The 13539-nt window shown below is 31.6% G+C and overlaps 1 long non-coding RNA gene across 1 annotated transcript; it reads right to left on the bottom strand.

Moving 5' to 3' along the window:
• Positions 1-1692: 1692 nt before the first annotated feature.
• On the bottom strand, positions 1693-3967 carry LOC117215470. The gene is made up of 2 exons (XR_004489127.1): positions 3927-3967; positions 1693-2193 (listed from the first exon to the last, which is right to left on the bottom strand). It is a non-coding gene; the product is annotated as an uncharacterized LOC117215470 (long non-coding RNA).
• Positions 3968-13539: the final 9572 nt, after the last annotated feature.

Raw genomic sequence — 13539 nt, 5'->3', positions numbered from 1 at the left:
TCTAAGTGTTGGAAATATATAATTTATAATTCAGTGAATCACAGTGTTATACAAACTCAATCACCCCTATTATCGTCTCTCCTCGCGGTTACGTCTCCCCGCAAGTGGTCGGAATTTACACTTGTATTTTCATCTTCTTTAACTTCGACTTTATCCGATCTCCTAGGTCTGCCTCTATGTTTCGCTTCATCAGTTGCTATTATTACACCCGTTACTGCATTATCATTTTCTACAGATTTATACCTATCGCTATCACTAGCTGTGTTCGTTAAAAGAACTTCCCTTCGTTGACGAACTTATCAGTTGTTTCGTTTTCACTATCTGAAATTGATTTTTGTTTAACACCTCTTTTTTCTTCTTTGGCAAATTTATTTTCTACATTTTCCGATGCCTTTTGTTTATTAATTATTTCAGACTTGTCTTCGATTAATTTCGTCTTTAAAGCGCTTCGCAAAATTTTATTTGTGTTTGATTGTCTGGTTTGATTATAAACAATTTCTTCAAATTTTGGCGAAGTAGCAGGCTTTGCAGCAACATTATAACGACTGCTCCGTTTACTACTATCTAACATAGATGGAGATGGATTCTTGTCATCTTTATTCTCTAAAGACTTCTCTTGTGTATTAGCATCTAAATTTCTCGACATAAGATCTGCTGAAGTTTTTGATTCTGTAGTGTCACACGCATTTTTCGCTGTCATCATTTGGTCTTCTTCTATAAGCAAATGTTCATTATTGTAAGCATTATCTCTTGCTTTTTGTATGGATTCTAATGATATATTTTGTTCAACGTTGTCTATTGATTTTGTATCATTTTCAGCAGTTGATTTACTAACTGCTTCTAATTCCTTCGTTTCAATTTGGTTTTCTTTATTTGTATCGCCGTCCAAAATATTTCTCATTGAAATATTATCCTTCTTGTTATGATCTTTTTCTGCTTCTCCTAAACTTTTACTTTTTTTGTCAAACCATTCTTGTAAATTTTGAGTATCTTGTGACGAAGATGGTGACAAATCATTATACAATACTGCAATATCTTCTTTCCTTCGTTTCACAGACTCTTTCTGGTATTCTGTTGAGCTATTGACATCAAACATTAAGTCTGTTTTAATGAAAATATAATCCTGTGAAGCGGTGTCAATTGATACTTTCTTTTCATAAGAATGTTCTACATTAGACTGCAATTCTTTTGAAAATTCTTTCAAAACCATTTCTTCATTTCCTACAGTAACGTCTGTTTTCTCCAAGCTTTTGTTCAAATTATTAGAAACTAAACTACCCTGATAACTCCGACTAGTCGCTGCTTTAATAGTCTCCTTTAACAGTTTTCTTAACTTGATTTCGTTCTGCTTCTGCATAGCGTCTAGTATGGCCCGAATACTTGGATCCACACCAGTAGCCATAGCCAAGCCGGTGAAAATTATCCTTTGTTCCGTGGTATATATAGGGTAAAACGAATGGTAGACCGCAGCATAGTGGTTTCCAACGATCCACACTTGTTCTAATTCCTCACTCAACGTCTTTCGTGTCCATTGACGTAGAAAAAAGTAAGTTATTGTAATATCGGAATATATTAAAGGTGTAATTTTGTCCGATTAATATTGGTTAAATGCGTTAAAGTGAAATGTTATTTACCTATTCAAGATAGCAAAGTAGACATACCATATAGAGGATTTACTACGGTTAACACTCGGTATTCTCGTATTCAAAGTATTTAACCAAATAATTTGGGAATCCAGCGGACGAGCTTGTATTTAATATGATTATATTTAATATAACAACTTTACTCAATATACGCGTAGGATTTTAAATGTCATGAGGGTTGCAGCGGACTCAATTTTAATGTACCTCGATATCTTAGCTTCTTATAATATCCTAATAAAATGTTATTTATCGATTACAATTGTCCTGTCGTATTTTATAGTGTTTGCTTTATAAATGTGAACTTTATTCAAAAAGAGTTCATCGATGATTATCCATTACAGGTTGTTAATAAACCTGAATTATGCACAAAGGAATTGCCGTTAATAACTTAAGATTCTCTGCCCGTCGTACAGGGTACACATAGTAATTATTCTCGACGATCGTAACGTTTAAGTCCAATTCGAGCTTATAGTCCCATGCGAGTTAAACAACGACAATAGTTTGAATTTCTATTTGTTCGTTTGTCGTCTGTTTATACCCGGAGCACCTGCTGTAAACCAATACAAAATTTATTAGATCTATAAATAACACATATAAAACTTATTAATTTATAATTAATATAAAATAGGAGAGCACGAAACTTCCTATTTTATGGATATGTTAAATCTTTGTAAAAAATACCATATCATTAGTATCATTTTAATCGTTCTAAAGGATTTAGCCGCATAAAGCTGTGACCCTTGGAAGAATCGATGTTCACGCGTGACAAATTGAAATTGTGCGAAGGTTCCGGTACGAACATCACAAGCCGAACACCGATACCAGGGGCACAGGCACATGTTCTGGGTTCATTATATATTTATAAAGGGCTGACGATTCAGTGGATGGTCCGGGTAAATTTAAATTGTAAATGAACGCATTGCTGGTTTCAAGTAAAAGCCTGGATAAGAGCGGATATGGTATGAGAGTCTGTCGTGGAAAGGGGAACAGGCCGCTTTTATTTGTAAAGTTTGAATCTCCTCGATATTGAAGATGTTGAAGCTGCAAGTATGTATTTCATTTTAATCAATTCGAGACCGAGATTTAATTGTAAGACGATACCTAGGTGTCGGTACGATCTGAATGTTTAGTTGGAATGATTCTGTGTTTTACTCTCTCCAGGGTATCCTTTTCATACTTTGATTTTAAATCGATGACAATCTTAAATAGTATGCCTCATATTTTTAAAATATAAAATTATATACTATGTTATTCTATAATGTATTATGTACAGTTATATATATATATATTATATTATTTATTATATATATATTATATTATTATATATATGTATAATAATTCTATATTGAAAAAAATATGAAATTAACATGATATATACATTACTACATAAGTTATATATAAAATATGTATATTATACCCTTGCCTACTGACTGATATGAATTTCTTTCGGTCTCGAATGCGTTAAAAGAGAGCGCAAAGAAGTCGAAATTACTTATTGTAATTAGTAAAACGACCTCTTTAAGTCTTTCATCGAGACAGACAATCTACAGGTATTAATCGACCAATTTCTCCAAGCTGATAATTTCGAATTGATGTTTATATATAAGAAGTGTTATGTGTTAATCTGTCTAAATGTTTAAAAGGTGTTATAAATTAAATGTTGTTAAACGATACGTAATTGCCTTTTGATCGTAAATTTTACTATCAAGGGGTCTTTTATGTATGCGTAATCATTGTGAATTATAACAATTTATGTGATCGATATTAAAGGTGTTTAAAAGCATATTATTATTATATATTATTATTCTATATTATTATTCTCCTATATTATTATCCTATATTATTATAGCATTCCTATATTATTATAATATCCAATTACATGTTGATACACAAGATATACAGATTATTATTTATAACGTTTTGGTTTTCTTAATTGAGTCATTCATTTAGTACAAATGATAAGAAATTAGTAATAATTCACAAAAAAAGGATATTATAGTAGAAATATTATAAAAAAACATTTTCTGTTTTAGTGTAGAGTTACTCTTTCTTACAGACAGTGTCGTACAAATCTGTACGTCTCTGAGAAAATGTAGGTATCTGAGCCCTTACTTCCTCAACAACTTTTAGATCTGTTAGAAAAAAGAAACATACGAAGTAATAAGTAATGCTTACTAATAAATTCAACAAATACAGAGGAAGATGGCTAAATCGATAAATTAACGAGACTAAAAATTAATTACATCATGGGTCTCTCGCTTTTAATTTTAAGCTGTAAATTACCGATATCGGTGACTGCCATATTCTCTTGAGTTTCCAAATCGTAAAGAATCTTTCCCCAGGGATTGGTCAACTGTGTATGCCCCCATGCGACGTAACTTGCTGAAGGAACACGAGCCGGTGATATGCAAGCAACGTATAATTGATTATCATTCGCTCTGGAACGCTGAAGTAATGACCAGTGCAGTGGTCCAGTGGTCATATTGAATGCCGCTGGATATATCAGCATTTGGCAACCTAACCCAGAGAAGCAGGAAATATGAAGCCACCGAATACCAATTAACTTCGTAGTTGCACGGTTCACATTCCATCATTTCTGAATATGCGAGGACAGTCCTCTTATTGTGCTTTTAATTCTTTTATTTGTTTCATTTTCAGCAAATATACTGGTTTTTTAAATTAAGCTTCTTTTTATACAGAGTTACAGATTATATTAATTTTATATAGAATATATTTAAGAAAGATATTTAATTTTTTGCTAGTTAAGTATTGATCGATTAAATTACTGTACCTTTGTTCCGATAAATGCGTGCCATTTCCTCGAATCTAATATCATAGCAAATGCCAATACCTATTTTGCAGCCCTTCACATCGAACGTCGTTAGGGAGTTACCAGGACCGAGTGAATCACTCTCTCGAAAAGTAATCTTATTAGGAATGTCGATGTCGAATAGATGTACCTAATAACATAAAAATGTAGTCGCTAATTCTATTGCTGCAACTTTTGTAATTTAATATCAAAGTTACCAACTCCTAAACTTTAATTATTTTTTATTTAATAACTGACAGCGTTTTTATCACTTTCTTTTATTTAAAAATCTTATCATTTAATAATGTTTAAAAAGGAGAAAAAATAAGTATTTTCGTATGTGAAAAATTTATATTACACATTACAACAAAAATGAGCGTTTCCCGTATCATAACGTATTTTATAAACCGTAAATTATAGAATTGGTTATAGTATACGTATGTACATATGTATATTCCTAAATTGTGTATATTCCTAAATGTATATTCCTAGATAGAGTCACTTTCTTCACCCCAATATTTTCAAATTCAAAGCCATAAAGGAATATATTACTTACCTTTCGGTGTTTTGCTATCAAAGTTCCATCGGGACCCCAAATAGTACAGGTATTGTACAATTTATCGCCCTCTATTTCAGGCATCGTACCACCAACTACATAGATGTTGTTTTCTTTAGCTGCATTCGATAAAGCAACGCTCGTTTCACCATCAGGAATACTCTCGGCGTATTTTGGAAAGTACTCTGCATTGCAATATTTCAATTAATGAAAAATAACTGTCTTTTGTTCCAACCATAAATTAAATTGAAATTTTTGTCAGTTTTTTATTTTCTAAATTATCAAAATAACTAAGTTTTATATTTCGACTTAATTAAATATGCAATTACTTAGCTAATAGTATATATAATAAATTGTTTCTACAGGTTCAAAATGAAAAATGAATATTTAGAAATATTTAATTACGACAATGCTATTTGTGTTAGCATCAGTGGCTTGTTACTCAACGACTTTGCTAGTACTTTTTGAAACATAAAGTTAGTTTTCAATTAACACTTATACTAGAGGCGGAATTATAAATGCAAAATAATTGATAATACTAATTTATAAGCACCTAATTATTAGTATCTTAAAAAATATATTTATACAAAAATCACGATAATCATGAAAATGGGGAAATCCTATATTCTCGACTCAATTCACAATCTTTATGGAAGTATAAACGGTAAGGTAATTTATTTACTTTTACTTTTTTCTATATAGTTGTTACACACATGGTAAATTATTGAAAAAAAAACAAATTATTACGTATTCCATATGGTGAATTAAAGCATTCAGGAAGAGCTATAATATCAGCATTGTGCTCTTTTGCGCTAGAAATGTAGGAAACTGCCCGCTCTACATTTTTGCGTTTTACTTCATTTACTTCAAGTTGTACCAACGCCAAGCGAAATGCTAAAATGTTGGAAAAGTTAAATACATTCGGTTATATATTTCCCATACTTTTTATCTATAAATACTTTTTACATAGTGAATACTTACTCGACATCGTCCGCACTACTTGTTTAGCGATGTTTGTAAGTATCATAATGTTGAGGTTATGTATGGTACTACTCAATATCAACATTACGTAAGCAATACGCAGGGATTTTTAATAATTCTTGGTAAAGTTTAGGACATTAATTTTGATGTAATTGTAAACATTATTTGTTCACAATTTGTTCATTTACTTTGCAACAAAAAGAACGCATCTGCAAGCGTGTTAATCGGATAACGACGAACTTCATTTCGCAAACACCGACACGTGAAACATTTTGAAGTTACGTCGACGCGAGAGTAATTGGTTCCCTTAAATTACTCAATTTCCATTTCTTTCGCCATGTATATTCGAGTATTGCATTTGAATTGCAGAGCAGTCGAAAGTAGAGGAGCACCTCGCCGATATATCGACAGGAACATGAATTTTTTTTCATAGGGCGAATATTTTTTCCATTGAATTATTAAACCGAGTCAAATTTTCAAACTCAACCACTTAATTTAATCGTTTTACATAAAACATTTCAATCTTTTTTCTTCTAAATACTTTACCTATATTTCATCTGGCTGAATATTCCATATTTTTAAAGCTTGTTGATAATTACAAATACGTAATTATCATTCTGAAGCTAGAAATTTGAAATAAAATTGCTCTGCGTGAAAGGAAATAATTCAACGTTTTATATATTTGCTGTTAAAATGATATAATAAGTTTCAGTAAAATAGCTTCACTAAAATTTGTGGTTTTTTCCTTTTCTATTTTTTTTTTTTTTTTTTGGTTTTATGTGTTCAAGGGCGAACGTTCCCTCTCATTTCTTGTATTTTTATGAGGAATTTAGCCTTTTTACACCACGAGAGTCTCAACGTTTTCATTTTCACGCCTACGCTACGCTCGTTAAACACGTTCTAATGAGACCATGTGCTAACATTGCGAGTTTTATTATTTTCGCACAATAATTTATCATTTTAGATTTCAAATATTACATTCATACATTTTTCGTTGTAAATTTCTTTCTCTATTTAAACAATTTACCATTGTTGCTACAATAAATCAATTAATTAAATTAATTGATCAGTTTAAACTTAAAATATCATTTCATAAGTTTTCGTCACTTGAATCTAAAAACAACAGAAAACGGTATACCCGCATCATACATAGAAAGGAGATTAAAAAGCTAGAGTGATCATATTCAACGATCACAAAACGATAATAGGACATTGTGTTTCTTCTGAAGGGCATGAAATTGTCAGGAGATTATGCCATAAATGAAATTGGAAGCTGGCTGGTCAAAGGGATTAAACTCGGTTAAACTCAATTGTGCTATATTGCACAAAGACTTGAGAACTGCTACCAAATATCTACTAGCTTAAAGGTGTGCTGATTACACCTTACAAATTGTAATTATATTTCAAATACAATCTCCTAAGTAATAAGTAAATTAAATTAATACTTTACCTAGAATCTGTGATACATTAATATAACAAAAATACATTTCTTAAATTATTCATTAATTTGCAATGTAATTAGAATATTATCTTTATTTTCTGGTGTCTTTATTATTCTTAAAAGATACGCTGCTTGTTTGCAAATTTAACACTACGTATGCTATTAATAAATCATTTTATATTTAATTTTGCAACCTTCAATCATTGTTAAAATTGATTGATAATACCGTTGGTTAATAGAAATTTGAAAATGCTCTCGTTTCCACTCGATTAAAAGGTAATTGCACAAACTGTCACAGTGTTGACTACAAATCACGTGTGTCGTTCTATTAAATTTATACACAATAGTATTTATTCTCGTTTTAATTTAAAATGAAATATGTTATTGTATGAATAGCAGAATGTTCAAATAATTGAAACAACTTTTTGTCCTCTAATTAATGATTCTCATTTAAAAAAATTTAAGAATTTTAATCAAGAAGATTTTGAAGTCTCGATCTAAAATGACCAAGGATTACAATATTACACACAATAATACCTTCACATAAAGGAACACAGCTCAGATGAGACTTTTTATAGTTAAACTTTTAACGTACTCATAGAAACGAAATTTTTTTTTTTAAATAGAACTGTTACATTTTACGACACGTATAACATCGAACATTTACCAACATAGCGATGCCAGCGTACATATATATATACTGGTGTACTGGTCATCTTTTTTCCACACGTTTTTAGCTTTTTAGCTGTTTGTGTATGGGCGCCTAATCAGCCAATCAGAAATAGCCGGTATTCTATGAATCCTTCTCTTCAATGCTCGAAGAGCTGGATATTTATCCAAAGCTGATGCCCCAAACATATACTCGAAATTTTCAAGGGCCGCTGCAAACACGAAGTCCGCCCATGTCGTCTGAAAAAAGGTTTGTATACATTTATTTTGTACCTCCTCTATTAAACAATTTTTTTAATTTACCTTGAAAAATGTGAAAAATCGAACTCTTAACTAAAGATCACTAGCTTTTTAGGAAGAATTTGGATTTTTATTTTATTGTCAGAATTTAATGGATAATTTTAGAAACTTCAACCTTTGGAGGTATTTGTTAATTAAAAATGACAAAACTGGTATTATGTAAAAAAGAGTAATGTGTATCCTGAATCAATGTCGAATGGAAATTAGACAGTTCTATAAAAATAATCCTTCTCACGATTCCACAACTTCATAGCTTAATTAAGTACAATTCTTCGGCGATATAATTACAAATACATTTACAGGAATTGTGTAATATGATAAATATCTCGTTAAAGAAATTGAAATCGTAAACTGTAGATTCTAGTATTCTTTCATTTTCATGTTTCCTATGAGCCCTTCAATCGCTAAATATTTTGCAATGAAACACGTATTATTAAACAACATAATCATACTAAATTAATTTAATGTGACTATTTATTATTGTTATATAATAACACAGTGATGAAAGAAATAAACTGGTCAAGTAATCTAAGGAACGATAATACGTATCTATGTTAGTGACAGTGAGAAAAATTCAGATATCTGTACTTAAGTGATTACACTTATAAGTATCATTATATATTATATAAATATGATATTTCGAATGGTATCATTTATCACTCATTAAACAAGAGTGTCATATCCAGAGAAATGATTTTACATATCTTAATCTTTGCTTTGATTACGATAGTAATAATTTCTATCAAACTTGATGAGGAAGATACATGAATAATTATCTAAAAGCTGAAAATCTTGGCAAATTCATTTGTACATAAACTAACAGGAGTGAATTTTAAAGATACACTCTGCTCTCAACAATTAAAGCTGTCTTGTCGCAACAAAGTTTCAATAATTTTTTATGGACAACATGGCCCAGTTTGCACAGACTAAAAATTTTAACATTAAATTTGGATAAAAAATCTTATGGTAGAAGGAATGATATATCCTTTATTTTTGCCAATAATCTGGTCGAATTTAGTCAAGTAAAATGGTATTGTTTCGTTCAAAAGTTGATTCTTCCTCGCTTCCTTCTTTTCAGGATTCTCCTCCATGCGATAGTAGCAGATATCTGAAACGTATATGAAACCAACCGTTACGTTCATTTGTGTTTTTCCCCCCAAACGAAGAGAAAATAAGTTGTGAAAGGAGTAGTCTCTCATAGTTCCTACAATTTCTTCATTCTCTTTGCTTTCTTCAATATTGCCTCAACAAGTTCCTGTGGTTCACAATACTTGAAATATATACAATGTTACCAGCGTGGAAATTGTCTTGGAAACTTGGAAAATCTTTCAAGAGGAACAACATTGCTAACTGAGATTCGAGAAAGGAAAGGTAAGTAAATCCTTGCTTCTACTTAGAGCTTTTTTATTTACTTCTGACGAGTAAAGTACTGTTATTAAAATTTGATTAAAAGTATCAAGAATGTCGAGATATAAACAACCATTTGTGGAAAGGTCAGGAGAAGCAGAATTATCGAATAAACGTTATATAACTCTTAGTGATTAAGTAAGAGAAGAGAAACGAGAAAAAAGTCTTTTATCTAGATCTTAATAAAGTATACTATATTTATCTAATTGTATACTTAAATTTATCGATCAATTATGAACATGTAATAACATTTATTTCTTTCAACTACTAATTTATCGATCAATTATGAACATGTAATAACATTTATTTCTTTCAACTACTAATTTTTAAATCATCTGCTGTTCGGTTAATTGAAGGATGTCGGCTTTCTGTAGAAGTATTTCATATTTATTATTTAATTATGAATAAGGAAAAAACATACAAAATATAGTTTTTAAACGGTTTATTATTTATAAAGAGAAACTTTGACTCGGGATATATATACTATATATATACTATTTACTTACAATTTTTTTTTTAAGACTTCAAAGTCGAAACAAGCACAGGAAATTTCCAAGCTGGTTAACAGAAACTTGAATGAGACAAAAATAACCTTTAGATATCTATATGTTCTTCTTCCCCCTGTTACTTCCACGTAACTCTTATCCTATTGGTGGAACTGTGCTGATATGTGAAATTATGACTACATAAAAACATCCGGAAAGACTCATTGAATGATTTTATAGTTTAAGGTTAATAAATTTCCATAAATTAAAGTTGAAAATTTATGAGAACATGTTTTCTGTAACAAAACTTAGTAAAAACAAACTAGTAAGGTTTATAGATTCTTTAATGATTATGTATGTATTCATAAACTAGTTCGATAAACATCGTTCGATAAAACGTCGAACAACACACAACATTGAAGCGCGAAATTTCAAATTCAAGGAAAGATAAATAACAAATATTGCGAACAAATGATATTAAATTTACAATAATCTCATGTAAGAAAAAATAAAAGGGATAAAAGTAGTACAGAAGATAGAAAAATCTATAAAACTGGTGGCTGGGAAATAGAAAATATATAAATTTATGTTATTAGAGTTTAGTACTTCTGTCGATCAATGTGTTACGACCGTTCGCGGAGAGACGCAGTCGCAGTAGCGAGAGGCGTAAATTCTCGCTACGATTCGGTGAATCGGCGCCGCGAAGTAGTCGTTCCCCTGTTTCGGTTAAGATAAGAGGTGGTTAAATGAATATGACACAGTATAGTAAGTTATATTTCACCGTTTATTCCAACAACTTATAAGGCAGTTACGCTGGTGCGTATGTACGAGATTTTTTTTTTTTATTTATTTGTTGAAATTACAATCAATTCTCGCGTTGAGAATATGTACGAGATGAATGAGTGACTGATCTGTGGGTGTGTCCTACCCGGTGGAAGGATATTGACCGTTCGAAGGATGTGAAATCAGAACTGTCTTGGGAGACGATGCTGTCTCGGAGGACAGCTAAGGATGGGTGTGTCTAGCGCACGGGACCATCGGATTTGTTGGTGACGATTTTAGTTAGGAGAGTGAAGGAAGTGGCTTCGTTGTTAATTGATTAACGAAGGGTCTTAACCGCCCTCGAGAGAAAGTGGTTAGTGGGAGGAAAGTTGCAGCATACGTGAGAAAAACTAACTTTCCCTTGTCCAGTCGGGGTAGACAATAGTCTTTAGAAATTCTTCAGAAACAGACGTTTGTTTGGTTTGAAGGATCTTTTCTAGGAAATCTAGGAGATTTATGGAAGGTACTTGAAACTATGGAGGATACGCTGCGAGTATCCGGTGACATCTGGTTGCCATATTGCTCGCGGTGCGACGTAACAAAATGGAATAGAAAGATTATACCACAGACGAAATTATACTTTATACTTTATTATACTTTATACTTTATTATTACATTACATCAATTGACATCTTTGGAATTACAACGATTCGATACACATTTTAACGTTTTAAACGTTTTAACGTTTAACATTCTAACATTCAGTTAGAACTTTGTATTGATTAGAGATATTGTAATGACCAGAAATATCGATACATATATCAATACTTTTACCTCGAAATTCGTAGATTCGTACTCTTCATTGTCCATACAAATTGTGTCATATATGTCCAAACCAAATTTAATTTACAATTTAAAACCAAAATTCTTTTTCGAAAATGGCACTTCCAATTCTTCTTATTCTCACTATTTAATTGCTAGCCGTATCAAGTAACAACGAAAAAAATGATAATATCTAAACGTTAAGCAGGTCCATATTTTTGGGGATACAATTAAAAAAGTAAATCGTCGGTGGAATATTGTTTCACCTATCAAGAATTTTGGAAGATATAATTAGAAATGTACAACCTGGGTAGAAAATTGTACTCCTTATCGAGCATTTTTGAAAATATAATTGAGAAAGTGGAATCTGGATAGAAAATTGTTTTACCTACGAAGCATTATAAAAAGTAAGTTTAATAAAACTATACCTTGGATATTTCATATATTTTTTCATATTATACGCATTCGTTAAAATTTTACACTCCCAAACATCCTGCTATACTTGCACAAAAAAGCGCAGTCTAGTAATATCCCCCTCACTGCTCCTCGCATTTTCTTTCTAATCATCTCTCGTTCGCTTTTCCTGATATTATTCTCAGCGTAAGTTCAGAGTGGCGGTTTTTAAACTCAGGAACGCGCGGCTGTTCGTTAAATGAAATATCAAACGTAAGAATTGCCGCAGTCTTAACGCGAGATAATTCATTTCGTGGCACAGAGCGCACGTCGTTGAATATTAATTCATATCTCGTATAAGTTGCGAATAAAAAAAGCAGATAAAAGAGGACAAAAATCCGATAATTACCGCGAATCTTTACGCAATTTCAAGAAATACAAAAGAAATTTGTTTGTAAGCATGCTACTAAGTATTATTAGAAGTACTGTACTTTCGATATTTTACATATTCTTGCATATTTTCTACATTTTTCTGTATTTTTGTATCCTTAAACTTTCCGTAAACGCGTAAACGTCTGCGCTCTGACAATGACAAGGAAGATTCTACTGATAAAAATAAAGCATCGAATTTCACCGAACTCTTAGAAATGTAATTCTCAGATCACATAAATTAAAAAGAAAGAACAAAAGAAAATACAAATATATATATATATACATACGTAGCCACAAATCAATTTGAATCACGACAGATAAAATAGGTAGCAATAATGTCTCCACGAACATTATCATAATTTATTGGAATTTACATAAAAGCCAAAGAATGCGATTGTTTCAATGACACGGCGTTTTGTCGAGTTAGATAAATATGAACTGTGTGTTTGAACAAGTGTTCGGTCGTGTTTCACGCGACGAAAAAGGAAATCACAAGACAAGGTGTCGCCTCGTTGGAAGCAACAAATCGCAATACGAGGGTGGAAATTGGGTGACACTGGGAGGATTACGAGGGATGAGAAATCTGTCGAGAGCGTGAAAGGCTCGCGGTCACCGGGTTTCTCCAGTTCTGTCGCTTTTAACGCCGAGTTCTTCCGCTTCGAGGATAGAAGCTGCGAAATATCGAGGCCATTGTCCAAAGATTTTCAAGAATATCCGATGCAACGTCTTGAAATTTACGAGAGCAAGTCTGATAAATTCTTATCTCTGGTCCATTCGTGGCCAATTTTTTAATACCCTCGTAACTTGTAACGACAAATAAAAATATCGGTACAGGCCAA

Source organism: Bombus bifarius, unplaced genomic scaffold (assembly GCF_011952205.1).
Source record: "Bombus bifarius isolate JDL3187 unplaced genomic scaffold, Bbif_JDL3187 scf7180000009639_frag, whole genome shotgun sequence".
Lineage (NCBI taxonomy): Eukaryota > Metazoa > Arthropoda > Insecta > Hymenoptera > Apidae > Bombus > Bombus bifarius.
Note: the sequence above shows the minus strand (reverse complement) of the source record. Positions and strands in the feature narration are given on the sequence as shown.